Raw genomic sequence first — 13200 nt, forward strand, 5'->3', positions numbered from 1 at the left:
AATTTGACGATGATGTGTCTAGGCATGAATTTATTTGGGTTTATCCTCTTTGGGGTTTTCACAGCTTCTTGAATCTGTAGGTTTATCCCTTTTGCAAATTTGGGGGAGTTGTCAGCCTTACTTTTTATAGTCTCTTTTCAGTCCTATTCTTTTTATCTTCTCCTGGGAATCCAATGACACAGTGTTAGGTCTTTTGTTATAATCCCACAAGTCCTTGTCACTTCGTTCTTTTCTTTCCATTCTGTTTCATCTGTTGTTCAGATCAAGTAATTTCTGTTGTTCTGTGTTCTAGTTCACTGAGTCTTTCTTCTGTCCCCTCCATTCTGATGTTGAGCACATCCATTGGGTGGGTTTTTGTTTTTTAACTTTTTGGTTCTAAAATGTCCAATTTGTTCTTCTTTATATCTTCTATTTCTTTGCTGAAACTTTCAATTTATTTGCTGGGCCAGTGTATTTTTTCATTTGTTTCAAGCATGTTTGTAATTGCTTGTTGATACATTTGTATGATGACTGCCTTAAAATCTTTGTCAGATAATTTTAACATCTCTTTTGTATAGGTATTGTCTGTTTTCATCCAGTTTGAGATATTTTTTATTCTTGGTATGCTGAGTGCTTTTTAATTAAAACCTGAGCATTTTGTGCTCTGGATCATATTTAAAAGTTTAGGTTTAGTTGGCTTTCTCTGATACTACTTAGGCAGAGGAAACGTGTGTGCTGGGGGCGGGGAAGGGAGTGCCAGGTAGATGTAGGTGTCCAGGTTCCCCATTTGACCTCCATTTACACCTGAGGAGAGGGGTTCCTCATTACTGCTGGGCAGAGTAGGAGTTCCAGCTCCCCACTAGGCCTTCATTGATACCAGCCTGTCTGAGAGAGATGAGTGCCTCTTTATTGCTCCCTACATGGCCTCCACTGACTGGGGAATGGGGGTGGCCTTGTTATCACCAGGTGTTGGTAAAAGTACTGACTCTCTACTAATTTTCCCTGGATACCAATCCAGCAGGGAAGGGGAGAAACATCTCTTTATAGGCCTGGTGAGGGTGAAGTCTAGGCACCCCATTCAGTTTTTGCTGGTGTGGGTAGGGGTGAGCCACAGTTTTTTCTGTGGTGTTTGGCTGGAGTAGAGTGGTTATTATCTAAAAGTTTTCAGTTTTGCTAGGCTGCCTCTGTCCTGGTCCTTTGGCTAAAGAGAGCAGGCTTTTGTTGTTGGTTGTTTTGTTTTTTTTGGCTGCACCCATTGGCATTTCCAGGTTTCTGGCTTCGTCAGCTCCAAGTCTGTGATATATGAGGCAAAAAAGACAAAACAAAAAAGCAAACAAAAAGCAACCCCAGGAAATCACCACTGTGTGGTTCCTTGAGTTCTGAGGCCCTTAGCTGGTCTTCCTCTTTCTCTCCATCTTTCAGAGCCTCTTATGTTTATTTCATATGGAGTGTCCAGAGTTTTTCATTGTATTACCATGTGTCTCCAAATATAAGCCCTAACCAGAAAATAAGCCCTAGCATGGTTTTTCAGGATGACGTCCCCTAAACATAAGCCCTAATGTGTCTTTTGGAGCAAAAATTAATATAAGACCCGGTCTTATTTTCGGGGAAACATGGTAGTAGGAGGACTAGAGAAAAGTATATCTAATCAATCTTCCCTGATCTGTTTTCTTTTATTCACTTGTTTATCTTGTTTTCCACTAGATTGTGAGCTCTTTTAAGTATATTTTTGTATCTTCAGTACCTAGTCTGGCACATAATCTGTAAATGTTTGAAAAAGGAAAAAATAAAACAGATGGTGGAATAAAATGAATGAATCACACTCCTCCCTCATCCATTTTTAGGTGTGCAGTGCCAGGAAGAGGAGGCTTAAATCCCATCCTGCATGATGAGATTACTCCTGGTGCTTTGGTGTTGAAAGGTGGTCTAGCTCCCAGAGCTCCTTCTTAGGTTCTCATGTGCTACCAAAAATTACCAGCAGGTGGCAGAAGAATCGAGGAAAATGAACTTGACTACAACTTAAAGAGGCCGATTTCTGACATGGAGAAAAAAATCCGTTACCTTGTACCCAGCCTGGGTACAATTCCAAGATGCTACTCTGAAGGTTATGCATTTTTTTTTTGGCGGGGGCTACAGGTAGCTGTCCAGTGGGAACAGAGCTGCAGTAAGAGGAGGTGGGTTCTCTTGGGCTCCTTGGTGACATGTAACAACAGGATAACTTGGTTTTTGTGAAAATAAATGTCTAGCATTTAGTTACTCTTTTCCCTAATTTTTGGCGTTTAAACCCATAGGAAGGTGAAGATTGGATGACTTGAGGATTACTATTTTTCCTAAACAAAATTTTAACACTGATACTTTAAAAGCAAAACAAAACAACAAAAAACTCCCACAAAGACCCCATAATTTTACCACCCATTTTTTGCCTATCAGACCCTGCTGATATGTACACATCATTGATTATTTAATTTCGAATTCTCTTTTTCATTTATTATCAAAAGTATTTTCTGATGTTAAGATGGGGAGGTGTTGCCATTAAAAATTTCTATTCGAACTTGAGCAAAGAGTTAATCACAGTGCAGTCATCTGACCAAACAAGATCTTAATGGAGGCTTTTGATTGTTTATTTGTTTCATTTTTGTTTTTCTCAACTTTTTATTTTTAAAACTTTCAAACCTACAGAAAAACTGAAAGGATAGACTAATGAACACTTAATTAGTTCATTATTCATCTTCCTTCTCCTAGATTCATAACTAACATTTTTCCACATTTGCATTCTTTTCCCTCTCATATGAAGTTAATTTGCATACATTGATGGATTTGGTTTTAAAAGTTCCTTCATTCCCTAGACTACATGCCTACTTGCACCCCAGTTTTCTTTCTCCTCATTCCCTCTCTTCCTTCTCCTTATTTAAAAATTTTAAAGCTCCAAAACCCTGCCCATCAGTGAGTTATACTCAGATCCTGCTGACCACCAAGCATCCGTAGGATGAGCAACTTCACTGGTCTGTAATATCGCTTTGGCCAACAGAATTTGGTCTAAATTCACAGCAGATGGAAAAAAGCTGGTGTGAGACCTGGTTCTCCTAGTGGCACTCACACAACAGCCTTTATATTCCTTAAGGAAAAGTTCCTGGTCAATTGTCAAAGCCCCAACTGGAGACCTTTATTTTCCTGCTGATCACAATTCAGGGAATCACTGCAACTACGTGAAGTTGAGAGCTTCCTTTCTCACTTTCTTGCTCTTTTCTCCGAACATTCGTCTCTGGTTGTGGGGACTGATCATGTGTAAACGATCCTCCCTCAGCTCTGGGAGCCAGGCCTAGCAGTTCTCTCACGGGGTTTCTACTCCAAAAAAGAAATAGGAGGAAGTAGTTTCGACATGGGGAAGGTCCAAGTATTACCACCAAAAAACACCTCAGAAACCTACCTTATTGAAACAATATCAATAAGAATAAATAGAAACACGAATTGGAACTATATACATTCTATCAGGCAGTCCTACCAGCGTCCCTGGTGGTCTAGTGGTTAGGATTCGGCGCTCTCACCGCCGCGGCCCGGGTTCGATTCCCGGTCAGGGAACAATGTTTTTATTCTTTAGTAATCTATAGAATTCCTTTTAAATGATTAGTATTGTTTTTCCTAGTTATAATGTCATTAATATTTTATGCAAATGGAAGTACCTGCATAAATAAGTATATATTTAAATATGTTCCTCCCCTTGCATAAATGATATCAAATCTATACAATCTTTTCTGCACTTTTCCTTTTTGATTTAACGATGTATTTTAAAACTGATTCCAGGTTAGACATAAAGAACTTCCTCATTCTGTCTCATGGCACTAGTATTCCATTGTATGAATATTCCATAATTAATCGAACCAGCTTCCTATTGATGGACACTTGGGCTCTTTATAAACCTTTGTTATTACAAACAATGCTGCCATAAATAACCTTGCATATATATCATTTTGCACGTATAGGAAATATCTGTGAGAAATTGAAATGCTGATTCAAAAGGTATGGCCATTTGTGGATAGTGCCAGTATGCCCTCCTCAGAGGTCAGACCAATTTATGTTCCCACCAGCAATGGACAATGTAAAAAATCATTTAAAAAAAACTCATGTGGGTTTTCATCAAAATTGATTTATTCAATTGTATTTCTGGACTTTTAGGCCCCCCACCCCCTAAAATTCTGGTTTTATAGATAACACTTTGATGAACATTGTGTAGATACATCTTTGTGTGTATCCTTAGATATTTTCTTAGGATAAATTCTTTGAAGTGGAATTACTACTTCATATTAATGGATTAAAGAATTAAATGCAAGAACTAAAACAAAAGCTACAAAAAAAAAAAAAGGATTAGTTACCTTAATATTGGGCCAGAGAAGACTTTTCCAAGATAAAAAAGCAAACACAGAAATCATAAAGGATAAAACTGACAGATCAGAGCACATAAAAACAGGAAACTTCTGCTTATTTAAAAATCCTATAAATAATATGAAAAGACAAATGATAAACTGGTATAATCAGTAATATAAATTAATTATATTAACAAATACCCAATAGAAAAAATAGACAAAGCATATGACTTAGTGTCAAAACTAATACAAATAACTGGTAAAGGTATGAAAAATGATCAACTTCAATAGTAATAGAATATATGAATATTAAATGGCACTCCATATTTTTATCTTGCATTTTTGTAAAGATGAAAAGAATGACGATATCCAATTGACTGATGTAATTTGGTAATACTTCATCGAATAGTGAAAATTGGTGATCTCTCTCCACCCAGCAATTTTGTAATATGTATCTAAAGCTTAAAAATGTGCATATATTTTCAACTGCAACTTTACCAGTATGCATTTGTCCTAAGAAAACATTCTCAAATGCGTAATCACAAGTGTATAGAAATAACTCGCGCAGTAGAGCCTTAATTCTTCCCCTGGGTTTCAGAGGTCCCCTTCAAACGATAAACTAGAATTGACTTTCCTTAAACCGGTGAAATAAGAAACTACCACAGAATTTTCATTATGATTATAAGAGAAAGTCTAGAGTTTCTTTTCCTCTTTCTTCTTTCGCTCTGTGTTGAAAATTCCTTTTAACATGAATCTCAAAATAGGAAAGAAAATGTGGGACCAAAAGTTGACGAGCTAGTCCTCATAAGAAATCAAACCAACAATGTTTGTTGTGTGCGTTGGTGGTATAGTGGTGAGCATAGCTGCCTTCCAAGCAGTTGACCCGGGTTCGATTCCCGGCCAACGCATCCTTAGCTTTTTGCTTTTCTCCCAAATTGAGTAGACCCCCACCCCCCAAAGGGTCTTTGCCCACCCTACGCGTCCTTGCGAGAATCTCTCCCGAGAGTGAATCTCCAGGTTTTTTTGTAGCTGCACCCCCAAGCCAAGTCCGTCTGCTGAGTTCGGCTGCTGGCTTCGCACCAGTTTGTGATAATAGCCTTTTTGGGGGTCTTTAAGGAAGTTTCTGAAATAGACGATTGGCAGGTTTGTTTTACTTAATTCTCGGAGGCAAAGTTTCTGATTTACTGAGTCAGAGTAAGGAAGTCAGCCCAAGCACCCGCGTTACCGAGACAGAGCTCGCGGAGTTACCTCCCGCAGTTCGGGAAGCAAGAAAAAATAAAGGGTGGCCATCACCCCCTTCCGCAGCTCACCAGCTCCACTTATTTTCCGGTTCCACCATTCCGGGGACAGATATCTCAATTCCAGAGTCCAAGCTGGAGATGTAAATAGGGAAATCCTCGGGGGGGTGGGGGGGAAGTTGATTCTTTGGAGGGGATAGAGAGAAGATAGATACATGAGGAGGGGCGATTGGGGACTGTCCCCCGGCCGCAGCCGCCGCTCTCTGGCCTCAGTCAGGACCTGGGCGCGCCGCCGCCTGGCGGAGGGGGTGATGCTGGCGCCGGCACCGCGGGATTCAGGGGCTCAGAACCAGATTCAGGCGTCTGGGGTTGGAGATTGCAGAATGGAAACGTTTGTATGGGATTTTGACCTAAACGGATCTCTCGAACTGAACAAGTGAAGTAGCAGCACAAAGTATGTATTTGACTCAAAAGGCATTAAATTCAGCCCCAATCCGTCGCTTTGCGGGTGGCGCGCCGTGATCGTATAGTGGTTAGTACTCTGCGTTGTGGCCGCAGCAACCTCGGTTCGAATCCGAGTCACGGCACATGGGTGTAGCTGGCTTTGGCGGCTCTGTATTTTAACTTTTTAAGGGTGGAAAACGTTTATATTTCCGCTTTTGCGCGAGGCAGCGTCCCAGAAGTGCAGCCAATGCAGTGGGTGAATAATTGTCTCCACTCAGCTCACGCCGCGTCTCGCCAACCTAGGGGAGCTTAACCAGTCCTGGCGAGAGTGTTCAGGGCGGGATCCCGAGCCTTGGAGCGGCGACCCAGGCTGCAGAGTCAGGTACCTTCTGCTGCACCTGAGCGGAGCAGGGACTCCCCCGCTCAGTGCCTCTTCCAGAGGCTGGAGAAAGGAACGCTTAGGGGACGGGAGACCTCCCACGAGCCCGTGCGCCTGAGGCTCCGAATCCTGTCCGCGTTGACATCCGCGGTACTTTTGTATGTAATGAATATGGTATTTAAAAATTCTAGTATTTAAAACCAAACTCGTGCCCCAGATGAATAGCGAATTGGATCTGTTTTCCACAGTGTCGTGTCAACACCCGCGGGTCGTCAAGATTAGGAGAGAAAAGGGGCTTCGGGTGGAGAAGAAGGAAGCAGGGGCTGCAAGCAGCCCCAAGGATCCGGAGCACTAGTCCCGGCGCCGCTCCGCGTGCCGAGCTGTCTGCGCCTCTTATCCTGGTTCCCTGGCGTTGTTTCGCCGCCTCCTCAGGACTGCGGGTCCCAGATGCCAGGTTCTTCTCAAAGTGACCCGGCCCAAAAAAATTGGCGGAAACATCGAGGCGTCGGGATCAGTGACCCTGCGTCCTCCGCAAGCCCGCCTGGCTCTGCGCAGTCCCGTTACTCTGTCAAAGCTTCGGGTTCCTTGGTAGTAAAGGCTGGTGTTGCGTCTACAAAATTCTGGATCACATCCTGACTGCACACCCGGTCCCTTAAAAGAAGGTATACCAATATAAGAAGGGCTTCTCCAGCGGCGCCCGGCTAGCTCAGTCGGTAGAGCATGAGACTCTTAATCTCAGGGTCGTGGGTTCGAGCCCCACGTTGGGCGTAGCTCAGTTTTTTCTTCCCATCTGTGTTTACTTAATTTCCGACAGACATCAGCTGCTTTCTAACTAGCCTTTGTGGTCACTATTGTTTTAAACTGCTATAAATGACTTCAGGAACTGCCTCTATTCGCCCCAAATTCAACAAAAAAGAGTAATCCAGGCCAGGGATTTGAGCAACTCAAGTCCTTGAGACCGGAGTCTCATGGAGAGCTGTGACAAGAAAATCAGATCCATTATCTAACATCTCAATCTGACGAAAATGTTACAAGTATCCGCCTTCCAATTTTTATTTGGCTCAGGACCCACCATGAAGGGCCCACTCTGTAGAGTTTGTTCTGGGTTCTTGTTCAGCAGGACAAGCCTGGGCTATCTGTCACAGGAACATTGGGGACAGCGAGTGCCTCTACAGTCTGCTGAGTCCAACCTTGTGAACTCCTTCCCCAGAATCCCCAGGGATCCAGAGAACAAAGGGGACCATCACAGCACCAGCCCCTCACCTACAAGAGTCAGAGCAATGTGTGGGACCAACAAGCAATACATTCCCCAAGCAAAGTGATGGGTTTGTACTGCTGTTACATGCCAGGTAGGGTTGCCAAAGAGGTGTTCCCGTAGAATGTGTGAATGTGACTAGGTGCAAGTTCTTTGCAGGGTAGTCAGGAATTAGCAAAATTAGAAATGCATAAATGCTCTGATCAGGTAAATTCACTTCCGGGAATCGATTTTAGGGAAGTGATAAGGATATTTGTATAAAAATGTTCTTAAGGAATTGTTGTAACACTAAACATTAGATCCAATGTCATGACCATTTATTGAGGAATGTTTAAATAAATAATGGGCCATCCATACCACGAAAGGATATGCAGTTGTTTAGAAGGACGAGGTAAATAATGAAAAGAGTGATGAGATGCCATTGAAAAGAGTTATAGTACCTAATGTTTAATGAGTAGTCAAATGCTTTATGTGTCAATTTCATTAAAGTTTAGATTAACCCATGAGGGAAGTACTCCTATTTGCCCCCTTTTATAGAGGAAGAACTTGAGGCACAGAAAATTCAATAACTGGGTCAAAAATCACATCGTGGAAAAAACAAAATTTCCACCCATAACTTGAAGCTTCACCACAAGTGAAGACTGGGGTTTTGTTCCCAATTCTTGGGAAGTTCAGGTTTCAGAATGTGCAGTTGTAAAACCCAGCTTCAGGAAGTGAGGGAATCAGCGCAGTGGCTCTGGGATGTAAACTCTGAAGCCCGAGACACTGCTCCCTTGAAAAAAATACCTTTGCTGAAAAATTCCTTCTCTTAGGCACTTTTTTTTAACTTGAGTCTTGGGACAGCATAATTTGGAGTCTGATTTAAAGGGGACAGAGGTCCAGAGGACTCCAAGGGTAAGGTCACTCAGAGATTAGTATCTACAATTGCAAATAGGAAGGACTTCGAGGAAGTAAAAGGGACCGTCCCTGGGTGGGCTCGAACCACCAACCTTTCGGTTAACAGCCGAACGCGCTAACCGATTGCGCCACAGAGACACAAAGAACTGTCTTCTCAAATTCCTTCCCTGATCCCATAAATTTCTTTTGCAACTCCTGGCCGGGCACATCCTCGTTCTAATATTCTAGAAATCGGGTCGCGGGAGACGCCGAGACTAAGAGTCGTGTCGTTGAGTACGTTTGGACATTGATACCTGGCGGGAGTCAGCTGGGGGATCCACGGCCTCTCCGCCCGCTCTTCGCCGCCTCAGTCGCCGGGCCCCAGGTGACAACGGCAGCCTCTCCCGCTGAAGTCATTCATCTCCCTTTCTTAGCTTCGCTTCACCCGTCGCGCCAACAGTGGGCCCCCGCAGGACCTGGCGGGCGCGGGTGGGAAGGACACCAACCGCCTGTGCCTCCCCCTTCTCCCCCCCACCCCCCCCGCCGCTCTCCCGGCTTCGATGCCTCTAGGATTCCAGCCAGCAATACCTGGAATTTGCTCGCGATGAAGCCCGCACCCGCACCCCCTTCACCCCCTTTCCCCGAGGAGAGTCTGGCACTCAATAAATGCTCGAGGAAGGTTGCATTCCTAGGGAAACCAAGAGCTTTTTAGTTCTACGAGGCCCCCCGAAATGCGAAAACCAGAAAGGTTTTTCCAAGGCAGACGCTTTTATTCCCGGAGCTGATTGAGAGCACAGCAAAGGTCCCGACTTTGGATACGTGCGCGCTGGGACCGAACTGAGCTCCCTACCCTAGACCGTGACGCAGCTTCTGTCTGGGATCGTCGGTCCTCGGGGTGGCGGGCGGGTGGTGGGGGGGCGGGTGTTGAACAGGGAAAGCTGCAGCAGAGAAGAAAGCGGGGAGTGGGGGCTGGTGAGGGGCAGGGAGAGCGAGCGAGCGTTCTAGCCACTAAAGAAAAAGGCCAACAGAAACCCTAAAATGCCAGTTTTATTAAGTAAGTCGATCACCTGCCCCTTGCCGTCTTTTTGTCTGCCACCGCTCCGACCGTGAGCGTGTACGGTGCATGCTTTCGAGTCCGAAACACGATGTTTCTCGCTTGGTTAAAGACGGCAACGCCTTGAGATGTCGCCCCTTAACCCTGGCGACTTCCCGAGCCCATACCTCCGAGCAGGTGGGCGAGGCACCTGCGATCCTCGCGGTGGGGACGCACAACCCCGGCGTACCGCAAGGAGGGGAGGAAAGGCTGCAAAGCATCCGCCAGGGGGACCCTGACTCCGCCCCAGCCCTCCCGGGGCGTGCCTTGCAGGGGAATGTTGGAGAAAGTGACAAGACCGTTTGTACCATATAGATGTGCTATTGGAGGCAACTGTGAGAGATACTACGTAATAAAGGATTGTACAGAACAACGTCAGAGGAACAAACTGAGTAACACTGTTTACTAAGAGTAGGACGATGACAACTGTGTCAGTAATTCCACGTAAATAGAGTTGAAGGTCCCCTATAGCTTTATAGCCACGTGCGGGCTGCCAGCAGGCGTGCATTCTGATATTTTTTACCCCAATAATAAATTCAGCTAGTACCCTATCCATATGCATGTTCCTTTGAGTCTAGATTTTTCATTTCCCCAACAGCCCCGAGAGAAGAGGCGAGAACGCGCAGGGCTGAGGTACAGAAAGTGCACTTGGCGCCCTGTGAACTTTCGCTTGTGTCTAAAGACCCCGGAGAAAAGCACCGACGATTGTCTTGGAAAGTTGGAAAACCCCAGTTACAGGACCAAGGAGGTGGATCCGTGGGAAGTCTTGGTGGGACCTCTTGGGATGGACTGAAAAAGATCCTTTTCTCCTGAACGTCCGAGGTTCCGTCTGGGTGGACTTGAGCACTAAGAGAGCCCATTCTAAAAGGCCCGACCTCACTTCGGCGCAGCATTCAGTTCACCACCCGGGTCTCTGCTTGAACTCAGAAGTAGGACGATCACAGGCCTGGACCGTGATTTAGTGCTGATCAGGAGGCCCGGGCGGGAGCAAACTCTGTACAAATCTTTTTTCCTCATCAGCAATGTACCAAGTCTGCTTTCTGTCCGGGCTCAGAAAATTTACATTTGGGCAACTGAGCCCAAGCTACAAGGGGGAAAAGCTCACCCTCTTCGCGTCATCCAAAACTCAGTTTGCAGCGCGCACGAGTCCTAATTTCAAGGTCTTGAGCGTGACCCAGCGGCCACTGCGTTTTATTAGGTTTTCTTTGGATTGGGTACCCGCGGTGGCCTCGAAGGGACGCGTAGTCCTTCCTTTTGGAACTGGCCCAGAGACCACTACTTTTTCTGTTTGGATAGTAAAGAATAATAATGTCCAGTAGTTTCAATTTCTCTGAGACTGGCGGAACCCAGGGTTTCTTGTTTTTGTCCACGTCAACTCTAGGGTCCGCTGGGGTACAGGCCTGGGAGGTGGGTTGGGATAAGCTCAGCCACCCAGCTTGAGTACTAGCTACCTCATTCTCTCTGCCATCAGACTGTGGTAGCCTCCGGATTTGAAATTACTTAATCTTGTAACTTTCAATGTACTGTATTATAAAAAGCCTTATTCCGAGAAGGGTGAGAGCCACTGTTTTCTGCCTATGAAAGTCAAGAGAGGGCCTGAGAGAAGTGCAGGGAGAGGAAACGAGAAGCATGAGGAGGTTTGCTCTGGGGTGGGAAGGAAGGGTGGGCTGGTGTCCAGGGAACTGGCTAGCAATGGTGGTAAGGCTTCGTGGAAGCAAGACATCAAGCAAGGCGGCTGACACTCAAGAAAAAAGCCTGAGAAAAGATTAGACATTTAAAGGACGAAAGGTAGGGGGGAAGACCGCCCAGTTGCAGCCTCTGGACAGGGTAGGCAGGTGAGCATGTGGTCTGGCTCCTCGCGGGACTTCTTGTCACATGTCTCTGGGAGTGTCACAGGGAATTGTATCAAGACTCACATCTGACTGCGACTCAGCCGCTTGGCCCATGTGTGCAGCATCTCCCGGGCACCTGGGTCGGGCTGCTCCCTACTGGACAAGATGTGCGTGTTGTGTGTCCGCGTAAACTTTCCTCGGGCCAACGGCCCTCTGGATGCTCTCATCAAGCTTTCGGTGTGAAAAACACAGTGATTTTCGCCGTGCGGGTAAGGCGGGGATAGTAACTCAGACGAAACAAGCGCAAGAACGCTCCGCGAAAACTTTAGCAACGCGATCTAAGAAGTCAAAGCAATAAGCATCTATAGCATGTAGTGAATCTGTCTTTTAACCTCAAAATCAGGGGAGAGCGCGAACGCAGTCCCCCACTACCACAAATTATGCAGTCGAGTTTCCCACATTTGGGGAAATCGCAGGGGTCAGCACATCCGGAGTGCAATGGATAAGCCTCGCCCTGGGAAAACCACCTTCGTGATCATGGTATCTCCCCTGCCAGGTAAGTATGAGTTGGACACCTTCCGCCCCACCACAGCCTCATACCCTTACACTGTTCACGCACGGTCACTTTGCTCCCCGCACGCCGGAGCCTCCCTAGCCCTTCCGCACAGCTAGGACACGCAGTTTCAAGCAACAGTCCGGGACTCGCTCCCACAGCACGGGAGATCGTGCCGTGTTCAAGCCGCAGATGCCGAAGCAGCAGCCCCTGCGCTGCCACATCTACATAGGGCACTCCCTACCCGTGGCGTCACTGGAATAGCCTTTCCTTTCAGCCCACGTCCCGCCCTTGATCGCTGCTCTCTTCTCTTACGCCGGCCACCAGGCCACCTGGCCAAGCAGTTTCAAGAAAGACATCGGCTTCAACAGTCTCGGACAAAATCCTGCACAGGACAAAACGGCAAAAGAAGCCTGGGCAGAAAGGGTGGGAGGGAAAGTGGGAGAGGCTGACGTCACTTCCCCCACCGGCCAGCCGAGGGCCACGAGCATGGACTATTCCGGTGACGCCACGGGTAGGGAGTGCCCTATGTAGATGTGGCAGCGCAGGGGCTGCTGTTTCGGCATCTGCTGCTTGAACACGGCACGATCTCCCGTGCTGTGGGAGCGAGTCCCGGACTGTTGCTTGAAACTGCGTGTCCTAGCTGTGCGGAAGGGCTAGGGAGGCTCCGGCGTGCGGGGAGCAAAGTGACCGTGCGTGAACAGTGTAAGGGTATGAGGCTGTGGTGGGGCGGAAGGTGTCCAACTCATACTTACCTGGCAGGGGAGATACCATGATCACGAAGGTGGTTTTCCCAGGGCGAGGCTTATCCATTGCACTCCGGATGTGCTGACCCCTGCGATTTCCCCAAATGTGGGAAACTCGACTGCATAATTTGTGGTAGTGGGGGACTGCGTTCGCGCTCTCCCCTGATTTTGAGGTTTAAAACACAGATTCACTACATGCTATAGATGCTTATTGCTTTGACTTCTTAGGTCGCGTTGCTAAAGTTTTCGCGGAGCGTTCTTGCGCTTGTTTCGTCTGAGTTACTATCCCCGCCTTACCCGCACGGCGAAAATCACTGTGTTTTTCACACCGAAAGCTTGATGAGAGCATCCAGAGGGCCGTTGGCCCGAGGAAAGTTTACGCGGACACACAACACGCACATCTTGTCCAGTAGGGAGCAGCCCGACCCAGGTGCCCGGGAGATG

General features: G+C 46.6%; 1 long non-coding RNA gene and 7 other non-coding genes across 9 annotated transcripts in view; 6 read left to right on the forward strand and 2 right to left on the reverse strand.

Moving 5' to 3' along the window:
• Positions 1 to 13200, forward strand: part of LOC109451559 (uncharacterized) — a 43327-nt gene that overhangs the window by 20985 nt on the left and 9142 nt on the right. The window lies entirely within an intron of this gene.
• TRNAE-CUC (transfer RNA glutamic acid (anticodon CUC)) lies at positions 3487 to 3558 on the forward strand. The gene has a single exon. It is a non-coding gene; the product is annotated as a tRNA-Glu (tRNA).
• TRNAG-UCC (transfer RNA glycine (anticodon UCC)) lies at positions 5177 to 5248 on the forward strand. The gene has a single exon. It is a non-coding gene; the product is annotated as a tRNA-Gly (tRNA).
• Positions 6094 to 6165, forward strand: TRNAH-GUG (transfer RNA histidin (anticodon GUG)). The gene has a single exon. It is a non-coding gene; the product is annotated as a tRNA-His (tRNA).
• TRNAK-CUU (transfer RNA lysine (anticodon CUU)) lies at positions 7097 to 7169 on the forward strand. Its single transcript has one exon. It is a non-coding gene; the product is annotated as a tRNA-Lys (tRNA).
• Positions 8618 to 8691, reverse strand: TRNAN-GUU (transfer RNA asparagine (anticodon GUU)). The gene has a single exon. It is a non-coding gene; the product is annotated as a tRNA-Asn (tRNA).
• Positions 11858 to 12021, reverse strand: LOC141568760 (U1 spliceosomal RNA). Its single transcript, XR_012491957.1, has one exon. It is a non-coding gene; the product is annotated as a U1 spliceosomal RNA (small nuclear RNA).
• Positions 12758 to 12921, forward strand: LOC141568761 (U1 spliceosomal RNA). The gene has a single exon (XR_012491958.1). It is a non-coding gene; the product is annotated as a U1 spliceosomal RNA (small nuclear RNA).

This window comes from Rhinolophus sinicus, chromosome 7 (assembly GCF_057876585.1).
Source record: "Rhinolophus sinicus isolate RSI-liver-muscle chromosome 7, RSI-T2T, whole genome shotgun sequence".
Lineage (NCBI taxonomy): Eukaryota > Metazoa > Chordata > Mammalia > Chiroptera > Rhinolophidae > Rhinolophus > Rhinolophus sinicus.